At 35.7% G+C, this 20,107-nt stretch overlaps 1 protein-coding gene and 1 long non-coding RNA gene across 3 annotated transcripts in view; one reads left to right on the top strand and one right to left on the bottom strand.

Moving 5' to 3' along the window:
* LOC128549404 (uncharacterized) overlaps positions 1-20,107 on the top strand; it is a 502,205-nt gene that overhangs the window by 232,352 nt on the left and 249,746 nt on the right. The window lies entirely within an intron of this gene.
* On the bottom strand, positions 1,635-8,859 carry LOC128549406 (uncharacterized). Of its 2 annotated transcripts, none has more exons than XR_008367551.1 (4): positions 8,811-8,859; positions 8,292-8,340; positions 7,434-7,570; positions 1,635-1,778 (listed from the first exon to the last, which is right to left on the bottom strand). It is a non-coding gene; the product is annotated as an uncharacterized LOC128549406 (long non-coding RNA). The 2 variants fall into 2 exon arrangements; XR_008367552.1 differs by having other exon boundaries at positions 8,264-8,340; positions 8,811-8,840.

The raw sequence follows: 20,107 nt of genomic DNA, 5'->3' as shown, positions 1-20,107 counted from the left end.
GAATTCATTATTTTATAACTTGAACATCTAGAAGCCAATAGATTTGTGTAAATAATCAAATATATTACTGCAATGCAATTGGAAGTATATCTACTGAGGAGCATGCATGAAATCCACCGGATCTATCTTCTTACTAAAAGATCAAAGGTTTTTATATGGGATAACTGGATTCCTCGTATGTTTTCAGACAAAATGACTAGGACTGTCATTGGAGACTTTTTTTGTTGATAGTTATCACCTCTCAAATATCGACATTACATTGAAATTTGCAATAGTCTTAACAGACTGAATGATAAAAATGAAAGATTTATCTTTAAAGCAGCCCATCTTCTTATGTCAGCTAATCATTGGTATTGTAAACAAGGCAGACAGCTATATCCCCTGCCACGGGTAGGGATAGGGGAAAGGGGTTGACGGTACTAGGGAAAGCTTTGACTTTTGTTAAGCATATTTTTATAGTCTATGTACAACGAAATCAATGAACTTGTTCCAAGCGATATGATGAGAGATTGCAGGAAATAAGTTTAGTATAAAAAGAACCATGAGTATACATCACAGCCAAGTCATAATATTTACATTCGCCTTATTCTTTTCCATTGAAAATTATGACGTTCATTTCGCATGAACAGCGGAAGGAAAGATGCAAAAGTTACGTCATCACTGCTGAGTGATAACCGACCACTGTTTTCACGACGTCCGCGTAGAGTCATGGAGAACGTTCCTTATATGAGCCGCGCCATGAACAAAGTGCGTTTGCGACCAGCATGGATCCATGCTGTTCGCTTTCAAAGCCTATTGCAATTAGAGAAACTGTTAGTGAACAGCATGGATCCTGACCAGGCTGGACTGGATCCATGCTGGTTGCAAACGCACTATGTTGGTTTTCTCATGGCGCGGCTCAATTATGACGTCGCACTTGTTCTGTCTGGTAAACGCAATGGCCGGGAAGCTAATTTTTTTTTTGGATTTAACGTCGCACCGACACATGATAGGTCATACGGTGACTTTCCAGCTTTAAATGGAGGAAGACCCCAAGGTGCCCCTCCGTGCATTATCTCATCACGAGCGGGCACCTGGGTGGAACCCCCGCCCTTCCGTAAGCCAGCTGGATGGCTTCCTCACATGAAGAATTCAACGCCCCGAGTAAGGCTTGAACCCATATCGATGAGTGCTAATTTTAATGTTAAATGCCTAAAAATACCTGCAATTTATAATATTTTCATGCTTACAAATGGAAAGAAAATATTATAATGTAAATTTATATAAGAAATGAAACTATTTTTTTTTTGGTGTTCATGCGAAATGAATGACAGAATAGGGAATCACGTTAATCATTTCGTTTCTTAATCAAAATCCTTCAAGGGGTTTAGGAGATACAGAGCGGACACAAAATGGAAGTCTCAAACTTTAAACCTCGAATTGTAACTTTGACCTTGAGCTACATGACTGACTCATTGAGTTCTGCACATCATCTTGATGAGGTGATCATTTGACCTTAGTTTCATGAAAACCCTTCAAGGAGTTTAAGTAATATGGAGCGGATATAATTGTTTCGGGCGGACGGAGACCATTCTTATAACTCCCACCACTCGTGGTGGTGGATCAATTAACAAAGTTAAAAATTCTAATATGCCTTTCAAATTTATAAACAAATTTTATTTCCATATTGTTGGTACATGGAAAATAACCAATGAATTCAAGTCGATGGCTTGTATTCAAGTCGGTGGATTTGCTGATTTTCTAACAAAATATTTGTGAACTGACCAAGCTGAGCAGACCTGAAAGACAGAAAAGTGTAATTATTTTCCAGCATGTATACAAAACAAGTGGACCATGATGGCCCTATATCGCTCACCTTAGTTTAGTTGATGTTGGTGGTTTTGGGGGGTGGGGGGGGGGGTAAAGGTGGGGTGAGACATTGGGGAATGATATGATATGACAATATTAAACATGAAGATTTTATAAAAGTTTCCACTACATAAATAAGGGGTAAAGTGACCACATCTAGTGGCAATACTTTTTGATGAAACAAAGTAATTTGTACAATCTTCTTAAAGGGTCACCCAAGAATCATTTATTATTTTAAAATTGGACCTGCTGTTCCTGACAAGAATGTTTTATGTTTCCGATATATACATATATGGAAAAAATGGCCATACCTCCTGGCAGCCATGTTTTTTGATGAATCAAAATAATTCTAACAATCTTTGTAGAGGGTTACACAAGGTCTATGTATGTGAAATTATTTTTAAATTGGGTCAGCAGTTTCATACAAGAAGGTTTTTTAAGTTTCCACCTTAAACATTCATCAACTTCCACCAAAAGGTATCAGATGGGATGATGTTTAAAGAAGGTGTAGACGGACGGATGGACGCTGGACAATGCGCGGTCACAATAGCTCACCCAGAGCACTTTGTGTTCAGGTGAGCTAAGAATGCTAGTAGAAATTAAAGACTTAACCAAATATTGCTAAGCATCATAACTTTGTAAATCACCATAAAGACTTATGAAACATTTGTAGTACGTCACAGTTCCTTTGTGAAGTTTTAACATATTCTCACTAGTTATTAATGGGCAAAATAAACAAGAGGGCCATGATGGCCCTACATCGCTCCCCTGAGTTTAATTGCTTCAAGTTGCTTGAACAAATTTCTTTGCTAAAGCTGCAAACACAAAAAACTAGGTGAGAAGGTCATGGTAAAGATTATTCAAGATAACTACTGAAATCTGTTAAAAAAATTATACAGGTGGTCCAAATCTCTTTGCTGTAGCTTCAAAACAAGAAAGTAGATCAGTAGGTCAGGGTTAAGAATATTAAAGATGAGTATTGAAATCTGTATCAAAAGTTATACATATGGTCCAACTTTCCATGCTCTATCTTCAAAAACAAGAAAGTAGGTCAGTAGGTCAAGATTAAGACTATTTAAGATGAGTATTGAAATCTGTATCAAACATTATACATGTGGTCCAAATCTCTTTGCTGTAGCTTGAACAAGAGGGTCATGATGACCCTGAATCGCTCACCTGAGTAATATGAGCCACATGTTTCAAATCACAAACTGATGCTAAAATATTAGAAAGTAGGTCAGTAGGTCAAATTCGTGGTCACTGAAAGTCAGTTTTAAGATCGGTGTGCAAAACTGTACATGTCATCCAAATTTCAAGGTTGTATCTTAAACAAGAGCTGTCCGTAAGACAGCCAAGCTCGACTATTCGAAATATTGTCCCAGAAGCAGGAAAATATTGACCAAAAAGGTTAAATATCAAAAGAGTTTTAAGTTCAAAAGGGGGAATAATTTGACCAAAATGCATATCAGTTATGGGACTTGCTGCTATCAACTAGTTTTATAACCCCAAAGGCACATGTGAAGTTTCAATTCAATATCTGCGTTAGTTTTGGAGATAGAAACTTGCATGTAAAACTTTAACCAGAATTTTCAAAGTCCAAAAGGGGGCATAATTTGCCCAAAATACATGCCAGAGTTATGGGACTTGATCCAGTGAGGTTAGTAATTCATCTAGAAAAAAAAAAAATAAGTTTCAAATCTATATGCCTTTTAGTAATAGCTGTATGTACTTGCACGCAAAACTTTAACCAGAATTTGCTAAGTCCAAAGGGGGCATAATTTGGCCAAATGAAGGTCAGAGTTAGGGGACTTGCTGCATAACTATTTTTTATAACCCGAAGACACATGTGAAGTTTCAAATCAATATCTGCATTATTTTTTGGAGATAATAACTTGCATGAAAAACTTTAACCAAATTTTTCTAAGTCTAAAAGGGGCATAATTTGCTCAAAAAATATGTCAGAGTTATAGGACTTGACCCAGTGAAGTTGGTAATTGATCTAAAAAGAAAAAAAGTTTCAAATCTATATCCCTTTTTTAGAAATAGCTGTATGTACTTGCAGGGCAAAACTTAACCAGAATTTTCTAAGTCCAAAAGGGGGATAATTTGGCCAAAATGAAGGTCGAGGTTATGGGACTTGCTGCTATCAACTAGTTTTATAACCCCGAAGACACATGTGAAGTTTCAAATCAATATCTGCATTAGTTTTGGAGATAGTTACTTGCATGTAAAACTTTAACCAAAATTTTCTAAGTCCAAAAGGGGGCATAATTTGCTCAAAATACATGTCAGAGTTATGGGACTTGACCCAGAGAGGTTGGTAATTGACCTAGAAAAAGAAAAAATAAGTTTCAAAGCTATATGCCTTTAATTGATGGCTGTATGTACTTGCATGCAAAAACTTAACCAAGGTGTGACGCCGACGCCGACGCCAGGGTGAGTAGAATAGCTAGACTATTCTTCAAATAGTCGAGCTAAAAACAAGAAAGTAGGTCAGTAGGTCAAGGTCACAGTCAAATGACCCCCTAATCACTTGGGGTCAACAGGTAATTATAATTAAACAGTCTAGGAAATATGATATGAAAATTTTTGAAGTATTTTTCCCGATATAACTCATATAACAAGTGACCCCCAGGGCGGGGCCTCCTTTCACCCCAGAAGCATAATTTGAACAATCTTGTTAGAGATCCACTAGGTAATGCTACATAACAAATATCAAAGGCCTAGGCCCTGAACTTTCAGACAAAAAGATTTGTTTTCCTAATATATGTCTATGTTAAACCTGGGACCCCCAGGGCAGGGCCTCTTTTCACCCCAGGACATAATTTGAACAATTTTGGTAGAGGACCACTAGGCAATACAACGTACCAAATATCAAAAGCCTAGGCCTTGCAGTTTCAGGCAAGAAGATTTTTTTAAAGTTTTTTTTCCTATATAAGTCTATGTAAAACTTGTGACCCCCAGGGAGGGGCCTCTTTCACCTCGTGGGCATAATTTGAACAATCTTCATAGAGGACCATTAGATGATGTCACATGCCAAATATCGAGGCTCTACGCCTTGCAGTTTTAGACAAAAAGATTTTTAAATTTTTTCCTTTTGGTTGCCATGGAAATCAGAGTTCTGTGTGGAATTCAATTCTTTGAACAAATTTTGAAGGGGACCACCCAAGGAACGTCCAGGCCAAGTTTCATCAAATTCCACCAAATGGTTTCAGAGGAGATGTTCTTTAAAGAAAAGTGTGGATGGACGGTGAGCGATCACAATAGCTCACCCCGAGCACTTTGCTCAGGTGAGCTAAAAAACTTCACTTAATCATGATGCTGATATGATGCCAACAAATAGGTGATGTCTTCTTCAAATAGCTTAAAATTATCCAACCTTAAACATCTAGACTTTGCAAAACTACAACACAGGCTTACTACTATGAAGTTTCATTCATATCCTGGCTTGGTCAATTTGATTAAAGCGACATTATGCGCATCTTACTGCACATAGTGTGTTTTTGGTGAATGTTTAATAAAAGCATTTTTCGGTTGCTGTGCATTTAAAAGTGCTAAATAAACGACAATGCCGCATAAATATTTGGAGCCGATTCTTTAGAAATAAAGAAACAGAACTAATGAAATAATAGTTCTTTTTCAAACTTCTACGCAATTATCTCCCTTACCTATAGGTAGAGATTTCTGAAAGTTATATGGAAGCAAAACTGTGCAGTTTGACTTCTCTTAAAAAACACTGCCCCAGTCAAAATAAGAAAAGTCATATTTGGAATGTTATTATTTCATACTGGTAACATGAAGAGTTTGGTATGTTGGGTTAAAAGCTATAATTTCATCCACCCTTTTTACACACACATCTATTTCAGCTGGATTTTTACTTGAAAAAAAATGCGTATAATTTCACTTTAAACACTGAACCTTAAGGGCTAACTCCTTAATGAACTAGAACTATCATTAACGGCGATAAATAGCCCCACACAAACCTTCTCATGGATGTTACAGAGCCACTAAGTTAAAGTATTCTTTACGTCTAAGTGTTTAACTGTTTCCCGGTCATTGTGACCTGACCTATGACCTACTAACCTCAAAATCGACCTTGACCTGTATTTTATGATGTTACACCTGGTTTCCAAAAATTTGTTTATCCCATGCCTAAACATTCTGAAGTTATCATCCGGAAACCATTTAACTGTTCTGGTCATTTTCCCCCCTTCACCTTTGACCAACTGACCTCAAAGTTGAAAATTTCCCCGTATTTTTTTGATGTTACACCTGTGTACCATACATTATTTAATCTGTTAAGGCCTTTCACGGGTTACTGTCCGGAAACCACGAAAATCAACGGACTGACAGACCGACTGACAAGCTCACTCCTATATACCCCCCTACCTCAAAAATTCATTTTGTGGGGGTAAAATGATGCCATTAAATTTTGTAAAAACATGTCCCCCTGAAAGTGCTTGACAGAGTAATAAATAAATTCCACAACAGTGCTATAACTCCAGAAAGAAGAGGACAGTTGTTGACATAATGTTCTGATATAGATATAAAATTTCAAAGTCCGAAAGAAGGGCCATAACTCCGGAAAAATAATTGGACAATATGCATGTATGAGGAGTTGAGTACACATAAATGTTTGAGAGACAGACAGTTCAAACACTATATGAATCCCAGTTTGTTGAAAGCTGCTGCATAAAAATCCTGAATTGAAATGGATTTTATCCTAGGTGACCTTGACATATGACCGGAAATTATTAGAGGTCATCTTCTCAAGGAGACTGGGTAAATCAGTTTTGCTGATACTGATCTATAAATGATTTGATGCTAGGTGACCTTGACCTTTCACCCAGTGACCCTAAATTTTATAAAGTTATCTACTAAAGGAGACCCCAAACAACCTATCAAATCTGAAGTATGCAGGCCAAACATGTAAAGATATTTGTTTAAATAGATTTGACCCAAAAGACCTTGACCCTTTTACCTGCAAATGACCAGGAGACTAAACATCCATAAAATATGAAGGCTCAAGGCCAAATAGTTTCTCAAGGTAATAATCAGAAAAGGATTTAACCAATTAGGGCCTTCAACCTTGACCTTTGACCCCAAAAATCAATAGGGGTTGTCAACTTAAGAAGACCAATCACCCTGTGAAATATAACAGCTCTAAGAATAATATATATCTAGATATCGAGCAGAAACAGATTTCCTATATAAAGCCCTTGTGATCTTGACCTTTGGCCCAGTAATCTGAAACTCAATAGGGGTCATCTGCTGGTCATGATCAACTTCCCTGTAAAGATGCGTGATCCTATTCCAATGCATTCTCAAGTTGTCATCCGGAAACTGTTTAACTATTACGGGTCACCGTGACCTTGCCTGTTGGCCTGATTTCAAACTCAATAGTCATTTGCTGGTCATGACCAACCTCCCTATCAACTTTCATGATCCTAGGCCCAAGCATTCTTAGAGTTATCATCTCGAAACAAATTGGTCTGCGGACTGACAGACAGACCGACATCAGCAAAACAATATACCCCTCCTTCGAAGGGAGTATAATAAAGATACTGCTTGAAATAAGAACCCACCAGTACTGTATAGATCTTTGCACTTATCACAGGCAAAAGTTATCATGTTAACCATTTTCGTCAACTGAGTATTCCATTTCCACTTGCTTTTTGCCACAATTTGAATATTTGTTTTGAATTACAAATCAAATTTGATCCTACAATAGAAAAGTACAATTTCTATAATCATGACATCAATGAATTTAAAGATAACTATATACACACAGTAATAAGTGTCACTTCAAATTCATTATAATATATCAGAAAATATTAAATTCACCCAGTGGCTTACAGATAGTAAGTATGACCTATCTTTATATCATTATATAATCATGTTTTTGGTTTTATTATTCATTATATATGGGTTTAACATCAGTTCAGATAGTGATTTAGTTATGTCAAGGCAGTCAGTGAATCGGCTGTTTTTCTGCATTATGTTCCAGAAATTACTTAAGTTTCCTGAAGTAACTGAAAACATACATGTAGCAGAGGTGGGGATAAACATGTACAATAAAGTCTTTAACTGGGCATCCAGATTGACAGTCCTTGTGACAAGTGTTTCTTACTTTTTTTACAATATTATCTAGAAACAGACTTGAAAACATTTTTTTCTGGAGAAAAAACTGTTCACTAAAGAGTTATAGAATAGATAAGAGACAGATCATGTTAACCTTTGACTTTTAAGTGTGACCTTGACCTCGGAGCTAGGGGTCTGGGTCTTGCACATGATACATTGTCTCATTACGGTAAACATTTATGCCAAGTTATTTCAAAATCCCTTTATGGATGGCGTAATAACAAATCTTCTCAAATATTTAGAGAACCTTAAATATCATGTATAACAAACCTACATTTGGTAAACATCTGGTAAATACAAACCGGCATCATTTGTGATGGTTTACATCTGGAAAGTACATTCATCTGGCAGCTGCTGAAACGAATAGTTTATTAGAGAACCTAAGATCTAACAGGGATAATGATTGACCGTCATGTGATAAGCAATTCCTATTATTGACTATGTTTGCTACATTAGTTACAGACTTGAAGAAGAAAATTTTAATTCAATTAAATGTTTCAACACTTGCAAGTCCTTCACCCTTACCCTGCTAAATTTTTATATAAACTTGTCCATCTGTCAGTTTGGAAAGTACCATTAACTGTCAGGCGTGCTTACCAAAAATGCTGACTGAATGGGGAACAATGCAGATCTTGATCAAACTGCATAGATGTGCAAGCTGATCATGATCTACACTAGTCGCAAAGGCAGAATCAATTGTGTCCAGCATGATAAGGGTTTATAGAGAATATAAATGATACCGACCTCTTTTACTAAACCCCCCACTGCATTAAAATTAACATTTTTCAGATATTTTTTATCTAAAAATCTTTAATACAAACCTCCATTTTCTTTAATATCTGGACAACACCAGCACTCACAACCCCTTTTTTAAGATTTCATCAATTACTTTACATCTGCAAAGAACTTCTATCTGGAGTCTGCTAAAATAGAAATATTTCAGTAATATATTTGCAGGGCTAGTTTTTGTTATATGCATATATAATGAAAAAAATACTATATACTTACTTAAATGTTTATAAATTTAGAAGAAACTTTAACATTATAAAAATATTTTCAGCTTCAGTCAATAACAAATTTTTAGAATGTTTACATGTACACAGGCACAAGAATAAGAAATGATCCGGCAAATAATTCAAAGATCTTTTTTCTAAAACAACAACAACAGAATTTGAGCCGCGCCATGAGAAAACCAACATAGTGGGTTTGTGAGCAGCATGGATCCAGACCAGCCTGCGCATCCGCTAACGGATTCTCTAATTGCAATAGGCTTTGAAAGCGAACAGCATGGATCCTGACCAGACTGCGCGGATGCGCAGGCTGGTCTGGATCCATGCTGGTCACAAAGCCACTATGTTGGCTTTCTCATGGTGCGGCTCATTTTGTTTTTATGCCTTATATATGGAATATATTGTCTGTTTAAACTGAAGTCTACAGAATACAATACACTATTAAGGTGGGTCGATACCTTATTCGTCAAATATGACATTCCTTCCGATTTTGATGAAACTTGGTCCAACTATAGCGCTATGGTCCTTTTTTGTTTTTCAGTCGTCTTGGAAACAATAAATAATCAGTGATGACGTCACGAACGTCGCAACGTAGGGCGCCAAAATGCCCCAAATCCGCCGTAATAGGTCTTCTAAAATATCTAATCAAGATTTAAAATAAGCGAAATTTCACAATATGATACTTTACTAATTCACATACGGACTAGTGTGTTTTTAAGTGGGATCGCAATCACATTACAACGGGGCATTTATAAAATTTTTTTGAGCAACCCACTTCCTTCTGATATAAAATTTTGACAAAAAATCGGGAAATATACGCAAAAATGACGTCTTTTTAAAAAAATACAAGCCCCTTAAAAGTCTGATTTTCAGCACAAGTGATCATTTGCAAAAGAAATGTCAAATAAAAAAGGGAACTTTACGTTTTCAGTTTTTCACAATATTGTGTTGAAGACAAACTGTCTTTCCGATTTTGGACGTAAAACGCAACGTTTATCGACGTTGCTTATTGTTTGCATCGTTGCGTTTGGACTTTGCATTATATCTTAGGTCCCTTTCAAAGAGCCAACAACTTTGGGGAATTTTTATGCATCAGTCTTTCTAATATTGACGCACTACCAACTATCTGGTTTTCACGCAAGGACATTTTCCTTCCTTTTTAACTACAAGTCGCTACTTAACTGACCGCGATACACGGAACGTAATTTTGACATCACCGATCTAAGTAATATGATCTTTCCTTTTATTTATTTTCATTTAACATTTCGTTTTTTTTTTTTTTTTTTTTTTGTTTTTTTGTCTCGTTCCAGCTGAATTTGCAGTCAGCGTCCTAAATCCAGCCCTTCATTCGCACGTGTATTCTGTCTGGCACGTTGCGCGTAGGAGTATCTTAGTAGTGGCTGTTTCGCATACGCACCAAAAACTGAACCGGGGAAAAAAGAAATAGAATGTAGCTAAATGACATCGAGACAGGCCGAAACGAAAACATGCGTGAATTGATTAATTATTTTCTTGCATGTAAATCACTTTTCCCAAATATTAGCCGAATTTTTACATGCTGCACGACTACTTAAAACAGGCGTATAGATTCATCGTGCAATTCCACACAAAATCGTATGTTGATAAATCAGTGCTAACGATTTCATTATCCAATGCCGACGGAATTGTTATATCGCCATCATCGATATTAAGGACATATCTGCCTCAGGTATTTTGATATATTTGTGAAGCACTAGCCGATTCGGAAATCTTTTTTTCCACAGCAAAATGTGTAAATCTCTAAGAAAACCAACAGTATAATATTCCCAGCAGTCATTCTCGTTTATAATTATGTGAAGTCACTAATGTTGCCTACAATTATATTTACTACAGAGTTACGCAAATGTTTTCTCTTCTAATACGTGGCTTAACATGTATTTGAACTATATTTTTCAGTTAAATCGCTTATGCATCACTGCAAAGTTAAACTGTAAAAATCGCGAACATCGGTTTCTTTAAAATACCTGCATGCTTATCTGATTTGTAATATGAACTTATCTTCTGTTAGTTTCCAATCATATTTTGCCCCCAGATTAATGTAAATAATAAACAGACCTATCATAAATAAGAGCATTTTTGCAGTTAGAAGTATTAATGACAAAGCCAGCATCGTAAAAGAAAACCTTTTAAAAACCTATATTACGTGAAGTAAAAAAAAAAATGTGACATGCAAAATATTTCACAAACCTTTTCCTAATATAAACCGTCTTACATTATTTCCATTAGGGGTTTAAACAGTATGTAGACAAAAAATCACAAGATCTTTCACGTTTAGCCATTTAAAGGCACTGGCCTCCAGGGGTTTTCGCTTTAAGTTCATCATGTTTTGACCATAGAACACGATTGTTTGTTCTTAATCTGTCTTAAACTACCAAATCAAGAAAGATGTTTTAAAACCTTAAGAAATAGAGCAATACTTTTTGATATCTATCTTTTTTTCTTTTTTGTTGTCGTAGGATCTAGAGGTCAATGCCTTTAAAAGAAGTGTACTAAAACATGTACTGCGCGAAATCATTATTTTTAAAACGGATGACTGAATTTCCATAAATCATGAATGTTCAAATAAATCACAAGTCTTGTCGGCGTCAGGGCATGAAGGCATGATACATGTATGTATGACACAACATCATGATTCTTCCAATACATGTACCATATTTCAGTAGAAACTGTACTAGATCACTATATACCTTTTCGTACACTGTTCGGAAAAATTTTAAAAGTCAAGCGGAAACGTAATTGAAATTCGGCTTGAAAATGCGTAAAAATCGGGTTTCTTGACAGATAGGGAAGCAGACGTTTCTTCTTGTATTTTGGGGAAAACGCATGTGCCTCCATGATGTCCCTTCGGTAATGACCGAATGCTTATAGAAAATTACGTTTTGGCGTTTATAATTTTTGGGGACTCTTAGACCCTTTTTGAGATGTAGAAAGGGAAAACGGTAAAAACCCCAGACTCTCTCCATGTTTTGATTTTTGTACATTTATAATTGTAGGGTGGTGGGAGTTAATAGAAGTTCATAATTATAGGGAGTGGGGTGGAGGAAAATCAAAAATCATGGGGAGTGGGGTTGGAGGAAAATAAAAAAAAGTATGGGTGTTTTTGGTTTTTTTGGGGTTTTTTTTTTAAATATTGCCTTCCGATCCCCCATACAATTCATTCTAGAACTGTCCTTATAACATTAACTTACTTTTATCAACTACGCACAATACGATATCAAAGTTTACAATTGATTTACCCTTAGTTATATTTGCTTATTATGTTTATTATGTGAACTCCTTGTAGAACGAAGAACAAACACATGTATAGATATCAAATTGCTATGGCGCGCTGTATGTACATGGCAACGACGTCAGAACGTTGAATTGTACGTCCAAAAATCGGAAGGACAATTTGTCTTCAACACAATATTGTGAAAAACTGAAAACGTAAAGTTCCCTTTTTTATTTGACATTTCATTTGCAAATTGATCGCTTGTGCCGAAATATAGACTTTTAATGGGTCTGTAGATTTTTAAAGATGTCATTTTCGCGTATATTTGCCGATTTTTGTCAAAATTTTGTATCAGAAGGAACATGGTTTGCTTTATTAAATGGTAAATGTCCGTTGTAATGTGGGTGGGGATACACTTACAAACACGCTAGTCTAATAAAAATTAAATAAAGTTTCAAAATGTACAGTTGCGCTGATTTTAAATCATAATTAGGCATTTTAGAGGACTCAAAATGGCAGTATTTCGACATTTTGGCGCCCTACGTTGTGACGTTCGTGACGTCATCACTGATAACGCATTGTTGCCAAGACGACGGAATAATAGTTTAGAACCATAGTGCTACAGTTGGACCAAGTTTCATCAAAATCGGAGGGAATGTCATATTTGACGAATAAGGTATCGACCTACCTTAAACTGAAGCTGCTTGCCAGTAAGTCACCAGTACATAGTCATCAGTACATAGTTCGTGCTATATAACCGTTCAATACAGGCCCCGATCCAGAAATAATTGACTGGGGGGCACCGGTCTAGAACGAAAATGTCACCGCTGAGGCACATAGCGCAGAGTGTGGGTAGGTACGGGAGGGGAGCTCTGCCCATGTAAGGGGGGGGGGGGGGGTTCAGGGTTTCTCCCCTGGAATTTTGTGAAATACAGGTATGAAATGGTGGCCTCTGGAGCATTTACTGGTGGGGTAGTCCCGTTATTTTAGGGGGGTCAGGGGGCTCTCCGCCTGGAAATTTTTGAAATACAGGCATGAAATGGTGGCCTCTGGTGCATTTTTAGGTCTAAATTTTGAGGTAATGGAGGAGTTACTCCCATCTTGATGGTGGGGGAGGGGGGCTCTCCCCCTGGGGTGGGCCTCTGGTGCGTTTCTGGGTCTAAATTTTGAGAAAATATTATTCTTTAGTCAAAACAGTAGGGTGCATTTTTGATGAGTATAGGTCACTTCTCAGCCAACTGGGGATGGAGGGGGAGGGGCACAGGCCCCCTCAGCCCGGCCCTGGATCCGGGCCTGCAATATTTAACTTATCTTCACAGGGGCTAACAAGTAAAAAATTTAACAAGAGCCATCTAATGTCAGAGTGCTCGACTACTGAAGCCCTTCCACTTAATGCTAGCTTAAAATTACATTATATACAGTAACAGCTTCAGACACATGTTTCTCAGCTGAAAAAGGTGCATAAAACTGTAAAAATATATGCCACAGTTATGAAACTTGTGAGGTATGTCATGATCCTATGATGTGAAAGATGTGTGGAGAATCAGAAAACAATTGGTAAACATTCATAAGACAAGAGCTTACATGCAAAACTTTAACATTAATCTCTAAGTTAATTAAAAAGCAGCTTAATTTTTTGACAAAAATAAAATCTAGAGATATAACTTGCACCTGAGGTCATCTCATGATGCCAAAGACATGTTTAAAGTTTGAAAACATTTGGCCTAATGGTTTTAGAAATGTTTACATGCATATCTTTTATGACACAGACACTGACAAAGAAGTGACAACAAAAGCTGTACTATTTGAAGAAAAAATTCAAAAAGTCAAGCTAAAAATACAACAGGAAATTAAAATTTTAAAATGTCATGTTATGATGTAAAAAAACACTTACTGAATGACTTTTCTTTCAATAGTCAAAATTACAAAAAGAAAACACTACAATTTAATAGCGAGCGCGTAGCTCGCCTTACGGCAATGTGTAGGCGACTAATATGAAAAAGGCAAAGCCTCTGAGCGAGCGTAGCTTAAACGGCAAAGAAACTATTCACTGCTTAAAACAATTCCGAGAACCTATTCACTTGAAAAGAAACAAAAATTTAGTGTCATTATACCTGTAACAGCGAATATCATACGTTGCAAAATTTATGGAAAGCCGGTGTCACGGTGACGTCATTACCTGTTTGTAGCGTTCTTATTGCTTTATGCTTTTTTATGATATTCTATCCCATTTTCTGGCCAATGCTTGATCTTTTAAAAGAAAATCATATTTTTTTCTACCAACTGGAAATCTTTCTTGCATTATTTTTGAGTGATGGATAATATTCAGCAATCAAATGAAGTTCTGTATTCACTGCCAACAAAGCATTTCCTGTGAGCACCTGTCGTCTAGGGACACGCACTTTGTAAAGTAAAAGCAAAATTGAAATTATTTCCATAACATAACTTTTTTAAAAATAAAGACACCTAATGAACATAGAGATTGTAACTCAAATATAAAATTAAAAAAAAAAACAAACAATTTTCCCGACTTTGACGGAAGTAGAACAAAATGGCGGCACCCAAAATGGCGGCGCCCAGACGAGAGGAAAATTTTTCAGCTACATCACTTTGCCCCATTCGGCACACCTTTGTTATATTCGCCTACACATTGCCGTAAGGCGAGCTACGCTCGCTATAACAAAGGTGTGCCGAATGGGGCAAAGTGATGTAGCTGAAAAATTTTCCTCTCGTCTGGGCGCCGCCATTTTGTTCTACTTCCGTCAAAGTCGGGAAAATTGTTTTTTTTGTTGTTTATTTTTTTTCAATTTTATATTTGAGTTACAATCTCTATGTTCATTAGGTGTCTTTATAGTACAAATTCTGTAATCTGACTGGATGAAAACTGAATAAAAGAGTTTCATCTTCAATGTTGAATGACTATTGACACCTGAAATACGACCTATTACCACATATCTAAATGAATTTGGATTTATTTTGGAAATGATTCTAACTAGTAGTCAGCATGACAAAAAAGTTATTTTCAGTTTTATTTCTAAATTTTGGACTTATTAGCCTAGTACACATGTTGAATAATATAGACCGGTTACAGTTTTGTAGTAGCAATTTATATTTAAGGAGGTAGGATACCTTGTTACAAGGGTAAATTCAAATTAGTTGAACCGCAGCATGTTTTTGTATTTCGTGTAATATGAAGTTTTAACTGCTACAATCTCAATTTCGTTCGTCTCTGTCCCTTCAAGTTCAATTTTTATCCTGGTTTGAAGAACATGACCCTCCAAAGGTATTTCATATTGAAAGAAGAAGGAAAATACGGATATTTAACACTTTTCAGTGTATTTTAGTTTCATTGATATCCGTAGAAGTCTGCATAATTGATAATTTTACTGGTATGCACGTTATCTTTCTAATATAAGCTTAAAATGTATATGTCGCGGGGCTCGTGTTTCCATGGTAACGCATTTTCTCTCATTTTTAAACAACTATGTATAAAAATTGGGGTTTTCGACGGTTTCAGTGCCATTCTGTTAATGACCAACATGAAATATTTGGGTAATATTATTAGCAAAATACCAAGCACTTTACATGGTACCCTATTTTTCTTGAATTTTAAAGTAACCATGGCAACAGAGATGTTTAAAATAGCTTATATCTTGCTGTTTGTCGTAATTTCTTTAAAAAAATATTGAATAAGATTATCTTTCTAGTTGATGTAGCTTTAAAACATATTATTTCTAACGTAGGTTACATTTGCGTGTTATTTGCATTTATTCAAACAAATTTCACAGCTTAGAATACGTACAACAGTGCCCCTCGTCTGCCATTTTTCATGGAAAAATCGTTCAGCGTGCTGCTATTATTCTCATGGATATTTTTGAAATGAAAATAAAAAGCCGAAGCTGTGTTTCTTAAATAGACCAGTGTCAACGCTTTTGAATTTTACATTTAGATATATAGGTCACGGGCTTCGTTTCCATGGTAACATCAATTCAATTCAAGAAACCACAATTTTCTACTGAAATTTGAACAATTTTAGATCTTAGTTCTAGTATGTAAGTAACAAATTATCAGTGGAACCTGAAAAACAGGTATTACAAATCAAACTGCTAGACTTTTTATTTGAAAATGGCCGTAACAAGTAACCTTTCACCCAACTATATTCCAAATAACATTGGTTGCCATCATCCATTTTCTTACATTCCGCATAACATTTCAATATAACTACATAAAAGAAGCAAAATATTGATTATTATTCAGAGCAAAAGACCCATAAAAATATTTCAGCAAATAATGGTTATTTGAAAATAGTTAAAATAAAGAAAATGTACAGAATTACGTACTTTCAAGATAAAAGCTATTTATTTTGCGCGGTAACTGACACGTAACGTCATGACGTCAATGACGTCATTTTAAGGCAACATTGTTTAGAAGCGTTTCTGCGGCAATTTATTCATTATTTCTGCATTATTAAACCATAAAGCATCAGATCGAAGACAAGTTCATGATTTGTTTTCAGAAGAATGAATATACAAACACATTTAGTTTGTCGTAAACGTCGTCGTAAATCGTCACGTTAGCTTCCGGTTGGACATGCGCACATACAAATATTAAGGTAACCTACCTCCTTACCTTAATATTTGTATGTGCGCATGTCCAACCGGAAGCTAACGTGACGATTTACGACGACGTTTACGACAAACTAAATGTATTTGTATATCTATTCTTCTGAAAACAAATCATGAACCTGTCTCCGATCTGATGCTTTATGGTTTAATAATGCAGGAATAATGAATAAATTGCCGAAGAAACGCTTCAAAACAATGTTGCCTTAAAATGACGTCATTGACGTCATGACGTTAAGTGTCAGTTACCGCGCAAAATTAATAGCTTTTATTTTGAAAGTACGTAATTCTGTGCATTTTCTTTATTTGAACTATTTTTAAACAGCCATTATTTGTTGAGATATTTTTATGAGTCTTTTGCTCTGAATAATAATCAATATTTCGCTTCTCTTATGTAGTTATATTGAAATGTTATGCGGAATCCGAATGTAAGAAAATGGATGATGGTAACCAGTTATTTGGAATATATGTCGGTGAAAGGTTACTTGTTACGGCCATTTTCAAATAAAAAAAAACTAACAGTTTGATTTGTAATACCTATTTTTCAGTTTCCGTTGATAATTTGTTACTTATATACTAAAACTAAGATCTAAAATTGTTCAAAGTTCAGTAAAAAATTGTGGTTTCTTGAATTGAATTGATGTTACCATGGAAACGAAGCCCGTGACCTATATATCTAAATGTAAATTTCAAAAGCGTTGACACTGGTCTATTTAAGGAACACAGCTTCGGCTTTTTATTTTCATTTCAACAATATCCATGAGAATAATAGAACGATTTTTCCATGAGAAATGCCAGACGAAGGGTACTGCTGTAAGTATTTTAAGCTGTGAAATTTGTTTGAATAAATGCAAATAACACGAAAATATAACTTACGTCGCAAATGATATGTTTTAAAGCTACATTAACAAGAAAGATAAATTTATTCAATATTTTTTATAAGAAATTAAGACAAAAAGCAAGATCTAAGCGATTTTAAACATCTCTGTTGCCATGGTTACTATAAACTTTACGAAATATAGGGCACCATGTAAAGTACTTGGTATTTTGCTAATATATTACCCAAATATTCCATATTGGTCATTAACAGAATGACACTGATGCCGTCAAAAACCCCTTTTTAGCTCGACTATTCGAAGAATAGTCTAGCTATTCTACTCACCCTGGCGTCGGCGTCGGCGTCACACCTTGGTTAAGTTTTTGCATGCAAGTACATACAGCTATCATTTAAAGGCATATAGCTTTGAAACTTATTTATTCTTTTTCTAGGTCAATTACCAACCTCACTGGGTTAAGTTCCATAACTCTAACATGTATTTTGAGCAAATTATGCCCCCTTTTGGACTTAGAAAATTCTGGTTAAAGTTTTACATGCAAGTTACTATCTCCAAAACTAATGTAGATATTGAATTGAAACTTCACATGTGTCTTCGGGGTTATAAAACTAGTTGATAGCAGCAAGTCCCATAACTCTGACCTGCATTTTGGCCAAATTATGCCCCCTTTTGGACTTAGAAAATTCTGGTTAAAGTTTTGCGTGCAAGTACATACAGCTATTACCAAAAGGCATATAGATTTGAAACTTATTTTTTATTTTTCTAGATCAATTACCTACATCACTAGGTCAAGTCCCATAACTCTGACATGTATTTTGGCCAAATTATGCCCCCTTTTGGACTTAGAAAATTCTGGTTAAAGTTTTGCGTGCAAGTACATACAGCTATTACTAAAAGGCATATGGATTTAAAACTTATTTTTTCTTTTTCTAGATCAATTACCTACCTCACTGGGTCAAGTCCCATAACTCTGACATGTATTTTGGGCAAATTATGCCCCCTTTTGGACTTAGAAAATTCTGGTTAAAGTTTTACATGCAAGTTTCTATCTCCAAAACTAATGCAGATATTGAATTGAAACTTCACATGTGTCTTCGGGGTTATAAAACTAGTTGACAGAATCAAGTCCCATAACTCTGACATGTATTTTGGGCAAATTATGCCCCCTTTTGGACTTAGAAAATTCTGGTTAAAGTTTTACATGCAAGTTACTATCTCCAAAACTAATGCAGATATGGAATTGAAACTTAACATGTTTCTTCGGGGTTATAAAACTAGTTGATAGCATCAAGTCCCGTAACTCTGATATGCATTTTGGTCAAATTATGTCCCCTTTCGAACTTAAAACTCTTTTGATATTTAACATTTTGGGTAATAATTTCCTGCTTCTGTGACAATATTTCGAATAGTCGAGCTTGGCTGTCTTACGGACAGCTCTTGTTTTATACATAGTTGTTTAAAAATGAGAGAAAATGCGTTACCATGGAAACACGAGCCCCGCGACATATACATTTTAAGCGTATATTAGAAAGCTAATGCGCATACTAGTAAAATTATCAATTATGCAGACTTCTACGGATGTCGATGAAACTAAAATACACTGAAAAGTGTTAAATATCCGCATTTTCCTTCTTTTTTCAATATAAAATACCTTTGAAGGGTCATGTTCTTCGAACCTGGATAAAAATTGAACTTAAAGGGACAGAGATAAACGAAATTGAGATTGTAGCAGTTAAGACATCATATTACACGAAATACAAAAAGTTACTGCGGTTCAACTAATTTGAATTTACCCTGGTAACAAGGTAACCTACCTCCTTAAGGAGTCATGTATTATTAAACAATGAAAACTATTGCCCTTAGGCCTTAAGGGACGAGAGCAATTTTACCACTTTTGACTCCATTGTCCAGCAAGCCATTCAGTTAGTTTTTTTAAGAAATATTACATGCGTCAGAAATAAATTTTCATAACTTTTTCACATTCTGGTTTTAGCCGTTGAAATAATGTTCAGAACAGTTGCAAAATAGTGCGTGTAGGTTCGAGATGACTTTTATAAATTAAGAATGCATTTTGTTCAAACTGACATAATATACCTGGGAACTAAATGATGTTCCATCAAAGCATGCTCATTTTTTTGTCCAGAGTGCGGACAGCCATTTCTTGCCCTGACTTCTTTATCTGAAATACACAAAGTTTATGATTAAGCTAAAAAATGAAGAAATTATATGTTTTCTAATACAGCCTGGTTACTGTCCTAGAGACCAAAAGCAAAACCAATGGAAAATACTGTGGTTAAAATCTCCTACGTATAGGCAGCTGCTGTGATTGAATGCCCAAAAAAATGCATAAAGCTAGAGTAATTGGTGCAATCTTGGGACTTCTTGGGCTGAACATGCATA

The sequence above is a fragment of the Mercenaria mercenaria genome, chromosome 16 (genome assembly GCF_021730395.1).
Source record: "Mercenaria mercenaria strain notata chromosome 16, MADL_Memer_1, whole genome shotgun sequence".
Lineage (NCBI taxonomy): Eukaryota > Metazoa > Mollusca > Bivalvia > Venerida > Veneridae > Mercenaria > Mercenaria mercenaria.
The sequence above is the reverse complement of the archived record's forward strand: the minus strand, read 5'-3'. Positions and strand labels throughout refer to the sequence as shown.